At 42.9% G+C, this 21,441-nt stretch overlaps 1 protein-coding gene across 5 annotated transcripts in view; it reads left to right on the top strand.

Annotated features, from left to right (window-relative positions):
• Positions 1–21,441, top strand: part of gtdc1 (glycosyltransferase-like domain containing 1) — a 304,588-nt gene that overhangs the window by 9,516 nt on the left and 273,631 nt on the right. Inside the window, exon 2 of one of the 5 annotated variants that reach the window (XM_080199375.1) lies at positions 3,784–3,848. The exons of the other annotated variants lie outside the window; for them this stretch is intronic. The gene's annotated coding sequence lies outside the window, so the exon portion shown is untranslated. The remainder of the gene's footprint in view (positions 1–3,783; positions 3,849–21,441) is intronic. 5 annotated transcript variants of the gene reach the window in all.

Genomic DNA, 21,441 nt, shown 5'->3' with positions numbered 1-21,441 from the left:
CTTGCATTAATCAGGACAATTCTAATTGGTCCTTCCTCCAGTTTTCTGGAATGATTATTGCATTTTCAATGGCCAAAATAACAGTCCCCACTATGAAAGATGTTATCATATGGCCCTCCCAGGAACATCATAGCATACAGCACACAGGACAGGGACCAAATGAACAATTTAGTGCTGTGCTTGAAATAAGTAAGATTAATCAGACTTTAGGAAATAAAGGATCACAGAAGCAATTACTTGCAAATTATCAAGTTGCTTTTCTGTACAGTAGGCTGAGGATTTTTCTTTTGGGAGGTGAGAAGGAAGTTTACAACCACTGAAGGTTCAATCCATTACAAGGTAACAGAATTCGATTGTAACATAATTGGAGACAAAAATCTCACTATGGAAATAAATATATAGTAAATAAATGACTAGGAATAAATTAGAAAAATCTGAATATGGTTTTTATGTTACTTGGAGCACAGTAACTTGTACCTTACATAGACCACTAATCAATGTCTAATTCCTTGCTGCCAGTAGAGAACATTGTGTTTTTGACAGTATTTAACATTACTATGGAAGTTACATAAGAACATAAGAAATAGGAGCAGGAGTAGGCCATCTAGCCCTTCGAGCCTGCCCCGCCATTCAATAAGATCATGGCTGATCTGTCGTGGCTCAGTTCCACTTTCCCACCCTCTCCCCATAACCCTTAATCCCCTCTCTTATCAAGAACCCATCAACCCGCTTCTTAAAAATATTTAGCGAGGCAGCCTCCACCACTTCAACGGGCAGAGAATTCCAGAGATTCACCACCCTTTGAGTGAAGAAGTTCCTCCTCAACTCCATTCTAAACCGCCTCCCCTTTATCTTGAGGCTGTGCCCCCTAGTCCTACTGTCTTTTTTGAGCGGGAAGAGTCTCTCCACCTCTATCCTATCCATCCCATTCATCATCTTATACGTCTCAATGAGATCTCCCCTCATTCTTCTAAACTCTAACGAGTACAAGCCTAGTTTATTCAGCCTCTCCTCATAGCTCAATCCCCTCAACTCCGGTATCAGCCTAGTAAACCTCCTCTGCACTCCCTCCAGGGCCAAAATACCCTTGCACAGGTGCGGCGCTCAAAACTGCACACAGTACTCCAGCAAACTTATAGAGCAATAATCTACATGTTCTGATACTTGTACAGAATCAAAGAGAAAAAGATAAATCTGTTAGTCCTGAAATGCAGTAATTCAATAAATCACAACTAAAGTCATCATATCCCTGAAGATTATGTTACAGCCTGTATTTTGTTTACTTGTAAAAAAAATTATTCCGTTTTCTTTGATCTTAGTTGCTGAGCTTTTCTGTCCTACTGATTTCTGTAACTACCATCATTAATGCTATGGGGCTTTGTCCACATGTTTCCTTCATATCCTAGGAACAGGGATTTTACCAAAAAAAAGTGGAATATGCAGTTTGTCATTTGATTGGAAATAACAGTTCCCCTTTGAAAATGAATGGACTAGGGTATTCATAATCCTGCATATTACATAGAGGATAATAAATTCCCCTAAATAGCAGGGTAACAGCCTAGTCAAATGATTGAGATGATATTCGCAACTGAGAACAAACCTTGAATGATTTATGAACCCCATTTCGTCCCATCACTTGGAGTATTGCTCTAAATGTAATTATTTCATCCCAGTTTTATTTGGTCCCTTTTTGGGCCTGTTGACTCTTGCTGGATACAGTTACAAGTCGGATATCGCCCTCACTTTCTACACACATGTATTAAGAATATGTGTGGTCAAAATGTAGTGAGTGTCCATAGGTTATTCTTCAGTGGAAAGACCACAGCAGGTCCTAATCTAATTCTCACCAGCTGTTCACACAAGTACTAGCAGGGTTTATCAGATTGTGATTACAAGCTGGAAGTGTGGCTGCTTACCTTTTTTTCTTACTTCCCTAGTGCAGGAGTGTTGAGTTGTTACACCTCACCCATTGTCCCAGCAGAGTGCTTAGCCCAGACCAAGAATCAAATCAGCCATTATAAAATACATGTGTTGACTGGGACTATCATAAATATAGGGACTACAAACTACAGTTTCTTGAGCTGTTTTTCTGGTCAGGATAAACCTAGGGTGGCCGGCTCAATTTCATTCTTTTCAGTGCACTTATCAATAAAAGCATTGGTGGGGCTTTGTTATTTCCACATACTGTAAAATTTAGTGCAGATTTGTAGAATTGTTTAATGAACCTGAGAATAAAAATGTATGTTGTTACAGCCAATAATAGTTATTGTTGAAAAAGAGACATGCTATCAAAACTTGTCTTGTACTCATCAGGATAGCTTGCAAAGAAATTGCCAGCTGTAATGGGGAGAACAATGTGTGCCACATGAGAAAGGAGTGCTGATTGATAGGGGCATTGCATGGAGAATGCAGCATGGAACAGTTAACTGCTCAGCTTTATTTAAATTCAAAGGGGAAGGTCAACTCTGGTCAAAGCATTTCCCAAGCAATGAACCTGAAATGACTGTTCCCTACACCTTTTTTTGGTTGAGAAAGGCACAAAGCGTGGATGTGTTCTGTCTGCTAAGGACAGGGCCCTGTGTGTGAATTACACTGAAAATCAATTTAATATTGTCAGTTCGGGGCTTACTAATGTATGCCAAAAGCCACATCTGTTCACAGACAGGGCCTTGCCCTTTGCATACAGAAGGAGATGGTATATGGAATTACTGACCTGAATGGCTTGATCCTGTGCTGTTCTGGTATGCTAGGGATGGAGGTGGCTGTTTAAGCTAATGGGTAGAATGCCAAACAGATAGACTGCTGTATCCTGAATAGTGTTGAATTCCTTGAATGTTGCTGCAGCAACTGTGTACCTAAGCAGACAAATGTATATATTCCTGTGCACTCCTGATATATTTGTAGATGGTGGAGATATTTGGGGGAGTTGGGAAGTGAGCCGTTTGCTGCCGAATGCTCAATCCATAACCTGCTTTAGTAACCATTGCACTTGTGTTGCTGTTTCAGTTGTGGTTCTGGTGTGTTATGCTGCCCGTGATGTTGCTGATGAATTGTTGCTGAATGAGCTTGAATGAATGTCAAAGGGATATTGATGGGCTTCCTGTTATGAAATTGAGATTAATCCCCTTTATCTCATGTCGTAATCTGGTAAAAATATTTGGGAAGGTGTTGACTGTCCATATTTAACATTTTAGAGATTCATTAAAATAAAGGCCTGACACTCACTTTAAGTGAATAATTAACTAGGTATTTTACTTAACTAACCAGGAACTTTAACTAAAGAAGTAACGAAGGTACGGTTTGACTGAAATGCTATTCGACCGTTCGGAAGTTGTGTGTTGTCAGTAAGTGTTGTCTGATTTGGTACCTTTTGCTCATTAGAGAGTGATTTATCTTAAGACCTATCTGAAGCTGGCAGAGTTAAGAACTAACTGCTGCAATTGATCCAACTGCTCTTAACTGCTTCAGTGGTCTAGCCCTGCTTCTGGTTGAACTCAACAAGGCAGTTGAGTTCCTCTTTTATAATCCTTATGATCTATCAACATTCCTGTATTTGAATTGGTCTGAAGTTGACAACAATAGCGAATTCAAAGCTGATAGATTCCTTTTTAGCTGAGTGTTTTCTTTAAACTCAGCTGTTAGCTGAGTGTCTTCTTTAAACCCTTAGGTTAACAAAATGCAAAAACCTGCAGAGCTGCTTACCAAGGCAATCTTGATGCTTTTGGTAACATTTCAAGTCCAGATAACCCTTTGTCAAAGCTTTGCTCTTTTCTTTCCTTACAGATGCTGCCAGATCTGCTGAGATTTTCCACCATTTTCTTTTTTGGTTTCAGATTCCAACATATGTAGTAAGTTGCTTTTATCTGTTGCTTCTGATCTCTGAAACAAATGTTGCAACTTAGAGTCTGTGAGTACTCTGCATTTTAAACATCTCAGCATTGAACAACACCAGCTTTTGAAGGCACTGACACAACCAGCTTTTAAAGGGACCACACACTGTTGTTTCTCCTTTAGTATTTTACATTCTTTACAGATATTTTGTACATCCGTATAAATTGAACTTCACAAAATTTCCTTGTCAGGGATAGTCTTTGCCTGGAATTTGTGAATTTACTTGCTACTGGTCAGCCTTAGCCTGAATGTAGTTCTGATGTTGTTGCATTTGGTCATGAACTGCTTCATTATCTCAGCAATTGCACGTGGAGCTGAAACTTAAGTCATCAGTGAACCATCAAGATAAAGGGGGGGCGGTTCAGAACGGAGTTGAGGAGGAACTTCTTCACTCAAAGGGTGGTGAATCTCTGGAATTCTCTGCCCGTTGAAGTGGTGGAGGCTGCCTCGCTAAATATTTTTAAGAAGCGGGTTGATGGGTTTTTGATAAGAGAGGGGATTAAGGGTTATGGGGAGAGGGCGGGAAAGTGGAACTGAGCCACGACAGATCAGCCATGATCTTATTGAATGGCGGGGCAGGCTCGAAGGGCCAGATGGCCTACTCCTGCTCCTATTTCTTATGTTCTTATGTTCATCCCACTTTTGACCTTATAGCGGAGGGAAGTACATAGATGAATCAACTGAAGATAGTTGTGGCTAGGATGTAGATCTGAAGAACTCCTGCAGCAATATCCTGGGGCTATATCCGTAACCTCCAACAACCCCAAGAATTGTTCCTTGTGTCAGATATAGACAGTTTTCTCCCAATATGCAGACTTCATTCTCTGATAACTGACTCCATTCCTTTCCTGACAACTGTCTGAGTTTCAACGAGACTGTTTGCCAATATATTTTCACATTTGACCTTGACAGGAGCTTCCAATCACATGTTAGTGCCATCACTAAAGCTGCCTCTTTCCATCCCTAGCATTGTCTGACTCCATCTTTGTCTCAGCTTACCTACAGTTGAAATCCTTATCCATGCCTTGTTGCCTTCAGATTTCACTATTTTAATACACTTTTGGCTGGCCACCCATATTCTTCCCTCTTAACTTTTGAGGAACTCAAACTTTTGCTGTCCATATCCTAACTTGCACTAAATCCAGTCCACCCATCATCTTTATGCTTTCTGATCTACATTGGCTCCTGGTAATCAGCACCTTCATTTTAAAATTCTCATCCTTGGTTTCAAATCATTCGATCGTCTCTCTCATGCGTATCCCTATAATCTCCTCCTTGTGATATCTGCACTCTATTTCTGGCCTCATGAGTGTCCCCAAGTTTAACTGTTCCACCATTGTTTAATCTTTAATAGCCAAGGCCCAAAACTCTGGAATTTTGTCCCTAAACCACTCTACCTCTCTGATTTTTTTTTCTCTTATAGGAAGCTCCTTAAAACCTACTACATGTCTCCTTAGGTGATTCAATGTAAAATGTTGCTTTATGACATTCCTGTAAAGTGCTTTGGGATATGTCATTGCATTAAAGCTGCTGTAGAAATAGAAATTGTTGTTATTCATTATTTCAGAACTTTTCTACTGTTAGATCAGATAATGTAATTCGCAATCACTCTGTTGTATCCCTCACCAAGAACACCTTCCTTATCTTCTACGAACCACACTTTCTTCAACTAACTCCAAAGAATAACTCCTTCAAACAAATTACAATTTTACCTTCAAGTGTGGACTGGCTAACCTGTGGCCTTCCATTGATCGTGATATTTCTGCAGCTGACGATCTGCTGAACCACATCCATCTTTGGTGTCCTTGTTCCCGGAAAACACTTACTTCCTCAAGACGAAGAAGTGTAAAACTAAGCTTATCTGCCATGCAACTTGATTGCTCATATGTCACCAGATCTGGCTGGACAAATATCAAGCTCAATTAGGCCTCACTTTTGCTAAAAATGCCAGCTTTGTCAGGAACATTCTGGCGAACAGAGCTAATCACTGCATCTTCTGTGCTCCCTTCACCCTCATCTTCAACAAGTGCAAGAATTTATAAATGTTTTGTAATTAAGAGTCATAGAATCTTAGACTGGTTATAATGCAGGAGACCATTTGGCCCACTCCAACCCTACAGAAGGGAAAATCAGCTGGTTTCAAAACTGCTGTCTTTTCTATAGACCTACAATTTCTTTCTCTTCAGGTACTTATTCAACTTCCTTTCAAAGCCCTGATTTAATCTGTCTCCACCACATTCTAAGGTATCGCATTCCAGATCCTTGTCACTCGCTGCATTAAAGGAAAGGTTTCCCTCATGTTGCCATTGGTTCTTTTAAGAACATAAGAAATAGGAGCAGGAGTAGGCCATCTAGCCCCTCGAGCCTGCCCCGCCATTCAATAAGATCATGGCTGATCTGTCGTGGCTCAGTTCCACATTTCTGCCCTCTCCCCATAACCCTTAATCCCCTTGCCTATCAAAAACCTATCAACCCACATCTTAAAAATATTTAGCAAGGCAGCCTCCACCACTTCAACAGGCAGAGAATTCCAGAGATTCACCACCTTTTGAGTGAAGAAGTTCCTCCTCAACTCCGTTCTAATCTGCCCCCCCTTTATCTTGAGGCTGTGCCCTCTAGTCCTACTGTCCTTTCTGAGCGGGAAGAACCTCTCCACCTCTATCCTATCCATCCCATTCATCATCTTATACGTCTCAATGAGATCTCCCCTCCTTCTTCTAAACTCTAACGAGTACAAGCCTAGTTTATTCAGCCTCTCCTCATAGTTCAACCCCCTCAACTCCAGTATCAGCCTAGTAAACCTCCTCTGCACTCCCTCCAAGGCCAAAATATCCTTGCGTAAGTGCGGCGACCAAAACTGCACATAGTACTCCAGCTGTGGCCTCACCAGTGCCCTATACAGCTGCAGCAAGACCTCCCTACTTTTATATTCAATCCCCCTCGCTATGAAGGCCAGCATCCCATTCGCCTTCCTGACCACCTGCTGCACCTGCAGGCTGGGTTTTTGCGACTCATGCACAAGGACCCCGAAGTCCCTCTGCACCGTCGCATGCTGCAGTTTTTTGCCACCTAAGTAATAGTCCTTCCTACCATTATTCCTACCAAAGTGGACAACCTCTCATTTGCCAACATTAAATTCCATTGCCAGTTCCTGGCCCATTCGCCCACCCAATCTAGATCCTTCTGCAGACTCTGCACACCCTCCGCACAATTTGCCTTTCCACCAATCTTGGTGTCATCAGCAAATTTCGACACCATACACTCGGTTCCCTCCTCCAGATCATCTATATAAATGGTACATAGCTGAGGCCCCAGCACCGACCCCTGGGGCACTCCACTAGTCACCAACCGCCAATCCGAATAGCACCCATTGACCCCCACTCTCTGCCTCCTATTTGACAGCCAATCCTCTATCCACACTAACACCCTACCCCCAACTCCATGCCCCCTGACCTTCTGTAATAACCTCTTGTGAAGCACCTTGTCAAACGCCTTCTGAAAATTTGCCAATTGTTTTAGTCAGTGCACATATGCAATAGTACTGGCAAGATTTTCCCTCCATTCCAACGTGAACAAACATCCTCAGCATCACAGGGTCAAGTTAGCTGGCACTTGCAACTTTTCTTTCACCGAAGAACATGAAGAGACAAATAAAACTTAGATCTAAGTAGTCCATTAGCTTAGCATATGCAAACTGAATGACTTAATTATGTTCTGTAATTAAGTTTTATGTAAAACTGCCACTTTGAAATTGCTAAGAAAATTAGTTGACCTCTTTAAATAAAATTCAAGGTAAATATCTCAAGCAAGGAAAACCTTCGTAGCACCTTAGCTCATCCCTGGAATGAAAACAGTGCTAGGATGAATTTCCCTTGGACTGTACCAATCTTTGTTATGGAGGCAATGTCAAATCCAATTGGTTATTACAAGATTTCACATAGAACAAATGAGGTCAACAACAAGCTAATCTGTATTTTCGTGGATTTGGTTGAGGGACAAATTTTGACTGGGAATGCTCCCTGTTTTGCTGAAGTTTCTGTTTAAATTGTATGCTCAGCCTGGAGAGTAACTGAATGCATAATGTTTCATCTTGAAGGTTGAGAAATGGTAGAGAATCTATTGGGTTGCAGTTAGTTAAGATGTATGCAGAAACACAGTGGAGTGAAGCTTAACAATACAGGGGATCGGGATTCGATGTTTGGCTAACATTGGTGGCTGATATATGAGTATAGAGTCATAGAATTCCGACAGTGCAGAAGGAGGCCATTTGACCTATTGAGTCTGCACTGACCACAATCTCACCAGGACCTATTCCTGTAACCCCATATATTCACCCTGCTAATCCATCTAACACTAGGGTCAATTTAGCATCGCCAATCCATCTAACCTGGACATCTTTGGAGTGTGGGAAGAAACCAGAGCACCCGGAGGACATGGAGAATGTGCAAACTCCACACAGACAGTGACCCAAGCCGGGAATCGAACCCGCGTCCCTGGTGCTGTGAGGCAGCAGTGCTAACCACCGTGCTGCCCCAAAGGTTCAGGAGTGCTGAACTTTGGAAGATTTATAAGGAGTGATATTATATTGAGTTTGGGTTGACAGTAATATTAGGGATTGCTATGTGGCAGAACTGAACTGGAAAATGATTTCATCTATAATTTATTACCATTGTTGGGTATGTTGATAAAATCTTTGCGAGGTGGGCTTTTATGATAACAGGATATGTGTTCCTTATGGAGTGGGGAGGGAGTAGTGTTGGAGTTTTTAAGCATTGGAGTTATCTATTAGTCTTCAGCATTGAAAAGGAATTTTTTAAAATTTGTTGGGTATGGGAGTATTAGATATGGTCCTGGGATATTCAATTATTGAGAGGCAATCTGGAGTTGGGAATATTATTGGTCTTCTTGGATCTATCTGGCAGTAATGGGCATTGGAGGTGGGGGTGGATTTGGGAGTAGTATGCCTGGTGCTTGGCTTGAGCAGTAGGAATGGCAGAATGGAAAACAGCAAACATATTGGCTGTTAGACCAGTGGATATGGCAATGTGGAGCGAGAAAAGTCAACTGGAAGGACTTCTGACTTGGGAGGCCTCAGATAGAAGGCACTAAATAATTTTTTTTATCTTGAAGGTAGAGGTAGAAAGATTCAGTTGGAGGCAAAGAAAATATAAATAGTATCAAGGTGAGAGATTTCAGTTGTGCAGAGAGACTGAAGAAGCTAGAATTATTCCCTATAAAGCAGGGATAATTAATGAAAATTCTGGACAGTTTCATGGAGTAAGGAAGGGAAAATTGTTACCTATGGTGGAGGATGCCTACCAGAAGGTACAAATTTATGGTGATTGGCAAAACAGCATGAGGAAACATTTTTAACAAGGCAATCTTGTGATCACTAATTGAAAATCTAATTTAAGCAGATTGATACTAACATTCTGAAGATAACTAGGTCTGTGTTTGAAGGGAGAAAATACAAGTCTGTGGAGGAAATAGCAGGACAATGGGATTAACTGGATAGTTCTATCAGAGTGGCGCAGGAACAATGGGCTGAATGGTCTCCTTTAGTGTTGCATCATTCTTTGATTCTGAAAAAACAAAAGCACCGTTTATTTCAGAGATGAAGCAGGATAATTTAGTCACAGGCAACAAGGAAGTTTATACATGACAGGGAGGGTGATGGCAAATGTTCAAGAAGTGCATTTTGTATGCAAGACTTGAAAATGTTACAAATAAGGAATTAATTGGATGTTACAATGTGCAGTTAAGCAATGCAAGGAACAGCGGTTGGTTTCCTCAGTATTTTTGATAAACTTCTCTTTTCCTCATCTGGTTCATAAAGTTGAAGCACCTTTGGTATTGAAATGTTCAAAAGCATAGCTTTTGAAGAAATGCTAGGAATTATAAATTAATAAAAAATGAAAGGAATTGCAAATCTATTCAAATAGATGAAATCGCATTAACTTTTCAGAACAAGATACATGAAAATAAGTTACATTTTTAAACCACAGTGTATTGAGTCTTGTTATGTCTGAATAATGTTGCTCTGCAGTTTTCACTATTCAGAATATTTCAGTACAACATTTTGCTGCTTGCAATGCTGGATATTGGACAGAAAGTGAAAGTAAAAAACCTACTGTGCAGATCATTTCCTTACTGCAATAACTTTGCACTAGGTTAACCGCTACCTTCAAAATAAAGTGTTATTTATGGCCCCCTAAAAGCTTCTGAATCATTAGCATTAGGTAATGTTACCCAAAAACTATAAGCTAAATTAGTCATTTTGCTAAATAATTATTAGTAAGCTGAAGTTCCCAGCACTTCATTGAAACTTGCCCTTCGCTATAATACTGCAATCTTATGGCTCCCAAAGGGAACATTATGACAAATGATTACCATATTAGTATTCGGGAAATAAACTGAAATGTTTCATTGGTACTATGCTTTCAGATGTAATGAAAAATGATATTGCATCTTATTTATGATTTTTTGTTTCTGTTTTTTAATTCACAGTTACTTTTTCAAGCAATTCCATGATGTTGGGGAAGGTTATATCCCCAAGTGCATGTTTGCTACATTGCTGTGTTGAAATGTGAGAATGGATTATGTACTGAAAACTTGAAGTGGGGCTTAACCCACAACTTTCTGACTGAGAGGCAAGAGTGCTGTGGACTAAGTTGATGGTTGATATACAAGGTTGTAGCATAACCATGAAAATTTTTCCCAAAGCAATATTTCACATTTCAGAATAGCAGGAGATAGGATCCAGGAGTGTCACTGAGAAGGATGCTTGAAGGTGATTGCCAGCTGGAAACATTAGGGAGATGAGTTACAGAAGTGTGGGGTGAGGGAAGATGCCAGCATGGAGTGAAGGGCAGTTTAGATTAAATGTGCTAGCGTGTTGGTGGAAAACATGGAGTGAAAAATGCCACCATAAACTGAGGGTTGTGAAGAGAGCCACAGTGAACTGATAGTTAAGATTAACAAGTTGAAACTTCAGATACAGGTAGGGGATAGGGAGATAAGTATCAGCGTAAACCGAGGTGGGCGGGCAATGGATGTCACCTTGAAGGAGAAAATACGGACATATATATTTAATACAAAATAGGAGCAAAAGCTTTGGGCCCCTTCCGCTGTTCAGTAAGATCATGGTTGATCTGTTGGTGTTTCAACTTTCACATTCCCACCTATTCCTGATAACCGTTGGTCCCTTTTTAGAAGAAGAATCTAAACATCTCAGCCTTAAAAAAAAATTCAATGGCCCCGCCTTCACTGCCTTCTGAGGCATAATTCTAAAGTTACCCAATCCTCTGAGAAAAAAATAATTCTTCTAATCTGTCCTCAAAGGGTGACCACTAATTTTAAAACAGTGCTCCTAGTTCTGGACTAACTCATAAGAGGAAAAATCCTTTCCACGTTCACCTTGTCAAGACTATTCAGGGTCTCCTACACTTCAATCAAGTCACCCCTCACTCTTCTAAATTCCAGCGGACACAGGCCTCGCCTGTCCAATTTTTCCTCATAAGACCACTTGCTCATTCCAGATATCAATCTATAAACCTCCATTGAACTGCCTCCAATACATTTACATCCTTCCCTTAATAAGAGACCAAAACTGCACATTAAATTCAAGATGTGATCTCACCAATACCCCATATAACTGAAGTATATCATGCTCAATTTTATGTTTGATTCCACTCGTCATAAAGGATCGTCATCCATTTGCCCTCCTAAGTACTTGCTGTACCTGTATACCAATGTTTTGTGATTCCTGCACCTAGGTCCCTCTGAATCTCGGAAGTCTGCAGCCGTTCTATATTTGAGTAATATTCTGCCTTTTGTTTTTCCTGCCAAAGTGAACACTTTGATGTTTTTTACCACATTATACTCCATCTGCCAGATTTTTGCCCACTTGACTTTTTTACGTCTGTCTGCAAGCATCTTATTGGCTCTTCACAACATTTCTCATCCATCTATGTATTAATTTAACTACCATGCCTTCACTCCTTTCATAAGAACATAAGAACATAAGAAATAGGAGCAGGAGTAGGCCATCTGGCCCTTCGAGCCTGCCCCGCCATTCAATAAGATCATGGCTGATCTGTCGTGGCTCAGTTCCACTTTCCCGCCCTCTCCCCATAACCCTTAATCCCCTCTCTTATCAAAAACCCATCAACCCGCTTCTTAAAAATATTTAGCGAGGCAGCCTCCACCACTTCAACGGGCAGAGAATTCCAGAGATTCACCACCCTTTGAGTGAAGAAGTTCCTCCTCAACTCCGTTATAAACCGCCCCCCCTTTATCTTGAGGCTGTGCCCCCTAGTCCTACTGTCTTTTTTGAGCGGGAAGAGTCTCTCCACCTCTATCCTATCCATCCCATTCATCATCTTATACGTCTCAATGAGATCTCCCCTCATTCTTCTAAACTCTAACGAGTACAAGCCTAGTTTATTCAGCCTCTCCTCATAGCTCAACCCCCTCAACTCCGGCATCAGCCTAGTAAACCTCCTCTGCACTCCCTCCAAGGCCAAAATATCCTTGTGTAAGTACAGCACCCAAAACTGCACACAGTACTCCAGCTGCGGCCTCACCAATGCCCTATACAGCTGCAGCAAGACCTCCCTACTTTTATATTCAATCCCCCTCGCTATGAAGGCCAGCATCCCATTCGCCTTCCTGACCACCTGCTGCACCTGCAGGCTGGGTTTTTGCGACTCATGCACAAGGACCCCGAGGTCCCTCTGCACCGTCGCCTGCTGCAGTTTTTTGCCACCTAAGTAATAGTCCTTCCTACCATTCTTCCTACCAAAGTGGACCACCTCACACTTGCCAACATTAAATTCCATTTGCCATTTCCTGGCCCATTCGCCCAGCCTATCTAGATCCTTCTGCAGACTCTGCACACCCTCCGCACAATTTGCCTTTCCCCCAATCTTGGTGTCATCAGCAAATTTCGACACCCTACACTCGGTTCCCTCCTCCAGATCATCTATATAAATGGTAAATAGCTGAGGCCCCAGCACCGACCCCTGGGGCACTCCACTAGTCACCAACCGCCAATCCGAATAGCACCCATTGACCCCAACTCTCTGCCTCCTATTTGACAACCAATCCTCTATCCACGCTAACACCCTACCCCCAACTCCATGTCCTCTGACCTTCTGCAGTAACCTCTTGTGAGGTACCTTATCAAACGCCTTCTGAAAATCCAGAAAGACCACATCCTCCGGCTCTCCTCTATCCACCGCCCTAGACACATCCTCATAGAACTCCAGTAAATTTGTCAGACACGACTTCCCTTTAATGAAACCGTGTTGCGTCTGCCCTATCAAGCAATTCCCTTCAAGATGCCTCGCAATTTCCTCCTTAATGACGGATTCTAACATTTTACCTACCACAGACGTTAAACTAACCGGCCTATAATTCCCCACCTTTTGCCTGGCACCCTTCTTAAACAACGGCGTAACATTAGCCGTTTTCCAATCTTCCGGCACTTCCCCGGAATCCAGCGACGTCTGGAAAATAACCACCAAGGCATCCACTATAACCTCCGCCATTTCTTTCAGAACCCTCGGATGCATTCCATCCGGTCCTGGGGACTTGTCCACAATCAGCCCCTCCAGTCTGTCGCGCACCACCTCTCTAGTAACAGTAATGTCATTAAGACCCTCCAGTCCTACCACCTTTCCATCGCTAACACCCGGCAAATTATTCACGTCCTCCTCCGTGAAGACAGAAACAAAAAAGTTATTCAAGACCTTAGCCATATCCCCATCCCCTACCACTAGGTCCCCTTTCTCATCCTCGTCATTGAGATAAATTGCTAAAAGATGAGGCCCCAGCTCAGATCCCTGCATCGCGTACTGAGGATCAGAAAAAGACCCATTTATATATACCCTGTTTTCTGCCAGCAAGCCAATCTTCTATACATGCTAATATGTTAAGAGTGCCAGTGAGAATTTAGTGTGAAAAGGGAGAAGACTGATATCATGAACTGATGTAAGAATGGGAGTAAATTACTGGTACAAACTGAAGGAGAAGAATACCTTTGTGATTGTGAAAAGAAGAATACTTCAATGTCACTGTAACAAGTATGTAAACAAATTATCAGATTTATTATGAAACAGTGTAAGGCAAGAGAGAAAATTTCCACAACTTTTCAATAATCATCCACTCCACAAATATGAGAATGTTGGCTACACTTGCAGCATGAATTATGATGACTGCCCCATTGCACTTTGTGCAACTGCGTGTCATAGACCAACTTCAGGGCTGCTTTTTGGAAACATGTTAGTCAGCTTTTGCTAGTTATCTACTTGACATGAATGCTACCAGTGCCAGCTGTTGGTTGAAAAGGGGGATAAAAGCTAGATTCTTAAAGTAATCTGGAGTTAACTGTGCAGTGAAAAGAAGAGAAATTATTGTGTGAGATGCCCTGCCTATATTCAGATAGTTAAGAATGAACCAAGCAAAAGTTCTCTCACTAAACTGGATGATGAAGGAAACTCTCTGGAAGGGAATGGCATGGTCAGCATGTCAAAAGCTGCAGAAAGGACAACAATGGATATTGTAGCGTCACAGTCACAGAGTGATACAGTGGTTAGCACCACTGCCTCAAAGTGCCAGGGACCTGGGTTTGATTCCCACGTTGGATGACTGTGAGGAGTTTGCATGTTCTCCCCATGTCTGTATGGGTTTTCTTCAGATACTTTGGTTTCCTCACACAGTAAGAAGTTTCTCAATACCAGGTAAAGTCCAACAGGTTTATTTGATAGCACAAGCCACAAGCTTTTGGAGCACTGCCCCTTTATCAAGTGAATGGAAGTTGTGTTCACAAACAGGCATATATAGGCACAAACTCAATTTACAAGATAATGGTTGGAATACGAGTCTTTACAGGTAATCAAGTCTTAAAGGTACAGACACAAGAATGTAAGAAATAGGAGCAGGAGTAGGCCATCTAGCCCTTTGAGCCTGCCCCGCCATTCAATAAGATCATGGCTAATCTGGCGAATGGTGGATCAGTTCCACTTTCCCGCCTGCTCCCCATAACCCTTAATTTCCTTATCTATCTACCTGTGACTTAAACATGTTCAACGAGGTAGCCTCTGCCACTTCAATGGGCAGAGAATTCCAGAGATTTACCACCCTCTGAGAGAAGAAGTTCCTCCTCAACTCTGCTCTAAACTGGCCACCCCCCCCTCCATTTTGAGGCTGCGCCCTCTAATTCTGGTTTCCTTTCTAAGTAGAAAGAATCTCTCTACCTCTACCCTATCTAGCCCCTTCATTATCTTGTAAGTTTCTATAAAATCCCCCCTCAGCTTTCTAAACTCCGACGAGTACAGGTCAGTTTATTTAATTTCTCTTCATAAGCTAACCCCCTTATTTCCAGTCAGCCTGGTGAACCTTCTCTGTACTTCCTCCAAGGCCAATATATCCTTTCACAAATAACAGGACCAAAACTGCACACAGTACTCCAGTTGCGGCTTCACCAGTGCCTTGTACAGTTGCAGCAAGACCTCCCTGCTTTTATATTCTACCCCCTCACGATAAAGGCCGACAGTCCATTCGCTTTCTTGATCACCTGCTGCACCTGCAGTCTGAGTTTTTGTGATTTGTGCACAAGGACCCCCAGGCCCCTCTGCACTATAGCATGCTGCAACTTTTCACCATTTAAATAATATTCCATCCTACTATTATTTCTTCCAAAGCGGATAACCTCACATTTGCTAACGTTATCCCAATAGCCCGCGGGCAGTGGAAGAGGGTATGTGTAGGGACATTTTGGATAAGTGTAGGAGGAATAGGGTTGTTGTAGTGGGAGATTTTAATCTCCCTGGGGTGGATTGGAAGGTGCCTAGAGCTGGGGGGGTCTGATGGGGAGGAATTCGTAAGATGTGTATTGGAAGGATCCTTGCAACAGTATGTAGATAGCCCGACTAGAGAGGGGGCAATACTGGATTTAGTTCTGGGAAATGAGCCGGGTCAGGTGGTTGAGGTTGCGGTAGGCGAACATGTGGCTAATAGCGACCACAACTCCGTCTACTTTAGGATACGAATGGAAAAAGATGAGAGCTGTCCTAAGGGGAGGGTGCTAAATTGGGGGAAGGCTAGATACAGCCGGATTAGGCAGGAGCTTAGGGATACAGACTGGGACAGGCTTTTGGAAGGCAAGACCACGTTAGGCATGTGGGAGTCTTTCAAGGGAAAACTGCAAAGCGTGCAGGAAAGGTATGTGCCGGTTAGGAGAAAGGATGGGAAAGGTAGGATTAGGGAACCGTGGATTACTAGAGATATAGAACATAACATAAGAAATGGTTAGGAAGAAACGAGAGGCGTAAGTCAGGTCTAAGCAGCTGGGAACAGAGAGAGCGTTGGAGGAATACAGAGAGAGTAGGAGGGATCTCAAACGGGGAGTTAGGAGAGCAAAGAGGGGGCATGAGATGGCTTTGGCAGGTCGGGTTAAGGAGAATCCAAAGGCGTTTTACTCCTATCTTAACAAAAGGGTGGCTAGGGGTAAAATCGGTCCTCTCAGGGACAGATGTGGGGAATTGTGCTTAGAGGCAGAGGGAATGGGGGAGATCCTGAATGAATACTTTGCGTCGGTATTCACGAAGGAGAGGGGATTGATGTCTAGTACGGTCATTGAGGGAGCGGTAGACCAATTGAAAGATCTATCGATTACGAGGGAAGAAGTGTTAGGGCTTTTAGAGGGCATTAAAACCGATAAATCTCAGGGGCCTGATTGCATTTATCCTAGGCTGCTTAGAGAGGCAAGGGATGAGATTGCTGGGCCTCTGACGCGAATCTTTGTCTCTTCTTTGGACACAAGTGAGGTCCCAGAGGACTGGAGGATAGCGAACGTGGTACCGTTGTTTAAAAAGGGTAGGAGGGATAGCCCGGGTAACTATAGGCCAGTGAGCTTAACGTCTGTGGTAGGTAAGTTGATGGAGAGGATTCTTAGGGATAGGATGTATGCGCACTTGGAGCGTTGCAATCTGATTAAGGATACATAGCATGGCTTTGTCAAGGGGAAGTCTTGCCTTACGAATCTGGTAGAATTCTTTGAGGAGGTGACAAAAACGGTTGACGAAGGACAAGCCGTTGATCTCGTCTATATGGATTTCAGTAAGGCGTTTGACAAAGTCCCTCATGGTAGGTTGGTACAGAAGATTAAAGCTCATGGGATATGTGGTCAGGTATCTAGATGTGTAGAGAACTGGCTTGCAAAGAGGAGTCAGAGAGTAGTAGTGGAGGGGTCTTTTTCTAGCTGGAGGTCTGTCACTAGTGGTGTGCCACAGGGCTCGGTACTGGGACCTCTTCTCTTTGTAGTGTATATAAATGATTTGGAAGAGGGAGTAGGTGGTGTGATCAGCAAATTTGCTGATGACACCAAGATGGCTGGATTGGCGGGCAGTGAGGAGTAGTGTCTGGCAATACAGCGGAATATTGATAGGCTGGTTGATTGGGCAGATACGTGGCAAATGGAGTTTAATCCGGATAAACGTGAGGTGATGCATTTTGGCCGGAATAATGTAGGGGGAAGTTATATGATAAAGGGTAAGCCCGTAAGGAGTATAGAATCGCAGCGAGATCTGGGGGTGCAAGTGCACAAGTCTTTGAAGGTGGCAGTGCAAGTGGAGAGTGTGGTGAAGAAAGCCTATGGTATGTTAGCCTTTATAGGAAGGGGTATAGAATATAAGAGCTGGAGTCTAATGTTGCAGTTGTACAGAACGTTGGTTAGGCCGCATTTGGAGTACTGCGTCCAGTTCTGGTCACCTTACTACAGGAAGGACGTGGAGACTCTGGAGAGAGTGCAGAGGAGGTTTACCAGGATGTTGCCTGGTATGGAAGGACTGGGGTATGAGGAAAGATTGAAGAAATTGGGGCTCTTTTCCCTTGAAAGACGCCGACTGAGGGGGGATCTAATAGAGGTATATAAGATTATGAAGGGTATAGATAGAGTAAACAGAGGTAAGCTATTTCCTATAATAGAGACACGTAGGACAAGGGGCCATGGACTTAAGGTGAGGGGGGAGAGGTACAACAACAGATATTAGAGGGAGGTTTTTCACACAGAGGGTAGTGGGGGTATGGAATGCTCTGCCAAGTAAGGTGGTGGAGGCAAACACACTAGAGTCCTTTAAGAGTAACTTAGACAGGCATATGACTGAGTTGGAGATGGGTGGATGTAGGAGATCCTTTTAAATAAGGGTCATTAGCATTGGGGCGCCCCTGGTAATGTAAATGGTTATAGTATGATAATGTTTTTTCTCTTTTCATTCACAGGTTTTAAGTCGGTCCACCTCGTGTCCAACGAGGGGCATACATGCGATGGGTCGTACTGGGGCTGCTCTTGGTTGTTTGAGATTGGCCTTGTGCTTCATGTCGTTAGTGTGTGCCTAAACTGGACAAGATACTGGGCAAGACGACAGCTCAGTGACTATCGCTGATTGCTGTGCAGACACATGGATTTGGGCCGGTGTCTGTGGGAGTTTGCGCATTCTCCCCGTGCTTGCGTGGGTTTTCTCCGGGTGCTCCGGTTTCCTCCCACACCCCAAAGATGTGCTGTTAGGCTGACTGGCAGGAATAAATTGTCCCTAAATCAGTTTCCCTCAATCTGGATGGCCATAAAACATTAGGCAGGGGTTGTGGGTTCAGAGGTGGACTGGTGGTGTTGAGATGGCGACGTGGGCTCATTGGGCTGAAGGGCCTGTTTCCTGGGCTGATTTTGTTCTTTGTTCTTTGTTATACTCCATCTGCCAGGTCCTTGCCCGCTCACTCAGCCTATCCAGATCTCTTTGCAGACTTTCCGTGTCCTCCACACAATTCGCTTTTCCACTCATCTTCGTGTCATTAGCAAATTTTGTTGCCCTACACTCAGCCCCCTCCTTCAGATCATTTATGTAAATGGCAAACAGTTGAGGCCCCAGCACCAATCTCTGCAGCATGCCACTAGTCACCAACTGCCAACCAGAAAAGCACCCATTTATTCCAAATGTGAGACAATAGAGTGGAGAAAGGGTTAAATACAGGTAAAAGAGACGTGCATTGTCTCCAGCCAGGATAGTTTTGCAAGTCCAGACAATTTGTGGGGGTTACAGTTGGTGTGACATGAACCCATGTGCTTAACCCTGGAGAAGCTGCGACATCTTCTTTGGAGTCTTCAACATGTCATTGATGAAAATGAACATCTCGCCAAGGCCATCCCCACACCCCCACTTCTTGCCTTCAAACAACTACACAACCTCAAACAGACCATTATCCGCAGCAAACTACCCAGCCTTCAGGAGAACAGTGACCACGACACCACACACCCCTGCCACAGCAACCTCTGCAAGACATGCCGGATTATCAACACGAATGCCATCATCTCACGTGAGAACACCATCCACCAGGTACACTCTTGCAACTTGGCCAACGTTGTCTATCTGATACACTGCAGGAAAGGATGTCCTGAGGCATGGTACATTGGGGAGACCATGTAGACGCCACGACAATGGATGAATGAACAGCACTCGACAATCACCAGGCAAGACTGTTGGCATACACTTCAGCGGTCTTGGGCATTCGGCCTCTGATCTTCGGGTGAGCGTTCTCCAAGGCAGCCTTTACGACACACGACAGCGCAGAGTCATTGATTAGAGACTGATAGCCAAGTTCCACATACATGAGGACGGCCTCAACCGGGATCTTGGGTCCACATCACTATTTGTAACCCCCGTGACTTGCCTGGGCTTGCAACATCTCACTTACTGTCCTGTCTGGAAACAATACACATTTCTTTAACCTGTGCAACCTCTCGTTGTCTGCACCTTTAAGACTTGATTAGGTGTAAAGATTCACATTGTAATCAGTATTCTGTAAACTAAGTGTGTGCCTTTATATGCTCTGTTTGTGATCAGAACTCCCCACTCACCTGACGAAGGGGCAGATCCCCAAAAGCTAGTGGCATTTGCTACCAAATAAACCTGTTGGACTTTAACCTGGTGTTGTGAGACCTGTTATTTTGTTTACCCCAGTCCAACGCCAGCATCTCCAGATCATGTAATTTGTGGCAGGGGAAGTGAGAATCCGCATTACTGATTGCCATGCAATGCATAAATAGGCGAGTTTGCAGGAATGGTTCAGTGAAACTAAAGCAAATGCCTTACAAAAGGAACTTGTGAGGAACATGTTTTGCTCAAGAAAAGCTGCCATGGTTTTAGATGTGTTGCAGTATTAAGAACATCAAGCATTTGCTTTATGATATCTTTATTGATGAAGCAAAGATTTATACTTGATGATATGCTCAGGGCCAAAAGCATATATATAATTGTAATGTCAAATGCGAAAAGTGTTGCAGGGTGGAACTCCTGTATGGTGTACTGGAAGCTATCTACTAACTACTGCATGCGACTTTGGTGGTGATTGTTTAGCATAGCAAGGATGATATTTGCTCACCTTTTGCTCATGGATTGTATAAGATGCTTTTTATTTATGTATCACCTGATGAATCCAGACTTCATACTGTTTTAGACAGTGAAGTGCGTTGGTGAGTTACCACTATAACTATGACAAAATTATTTAGCTGCCTCAGTATTGGTCCTTTGCCTAAGTGCTATCTTCTTCTTACATTCAGGAGTTTGCCACACTAACCACTATCTAATCATTCAGTAGCATAACTTGGGTGTGTATCAGTCATATTCCACCCTGTGAAATGAATTTGATATTGCTTTTCTCCAGTCACTTACCTTTCAATAAGTGGATTGAAAGCACTTTAATGAGACTGAGTGACACACTCATCTTTAAGTTCATTTATTTTATGGAAAGCAAGTGAACGAAATAGTCGCTCTGCATAATCAAAATTTCTTTCACATCAAACCTCCCCGTATGAAATAATAAGTAAATAAAACAAATCAGAGTATCCTATGTTAGTGAGCTAACTTAATTTACCCTGGCAGGCATTCTAGTTCTGACTGACCTTGAGCTGATTGAACTTTACACCCTAGCTATGACTGTAACATTATATTCTGCTATCTCCTATCTCCTTTCTCCTATCTCCTTTCCTTCTCCATTCCTGCTACCACCTAGAAGGATAAGGGAAGCTGAAGCGCAGGAACACCATTACCTGCAAATTCTCCTCCAAGCCACACACAATCCTGACATGGAACTATGGACTGAATATTCATCCATGAGGCAGGTAGGAGGAGTCAGGAAAATTCCCAGTTTGTCCACTCGCATTGGGAAAAATCTGTGGAATTTTACTGTGGTGCAAGGGCTAGGTATGGGCTGTAGTGTGGCTAGTCAACCCAGGAGAAATTTGGAGGCAGCTACAGGGGCTGATGGGTATGGGCTCCACTCTATGAACAATATGCTTTGTCTCTACAGTGGCAAGAAACAATCTTCACTCCATCCCAATACAGGTAACAATAAATCAAATCAAAGTTGCTGGGCCAAATTTCCTTCTTGGATGTAACTGAAATCACTGACTTTACATGTGTATCTATATTCTTTCTCTTCATGTGTTCCCAGTGAGAGGATTGTCCTGCTGATTTCATTTTAAAATCTAAAGAA

The sequence above is a fragment of the Carcharhinus amblyrhynchos genome, chromosome 11, assembly GCF_965287045.1.
Source record: "Carcharhinus amblyrhynchos chromosome 11, sCarAmb.v2.hapA, whole genome shotgun sequence".
NCBI classification, from domain to species: Eukaryota; Metazoa; Chordata; class Chondrichthyes; order Carcharhiniformes; family Carcharhinidae; genus Carcharhinus; species Carcharhinus amblyrhynchos.
Note: the sequence above shows the minus strand (reverse complement) of the source record. Positions and strands in the feature narration are given on the sequence as shown.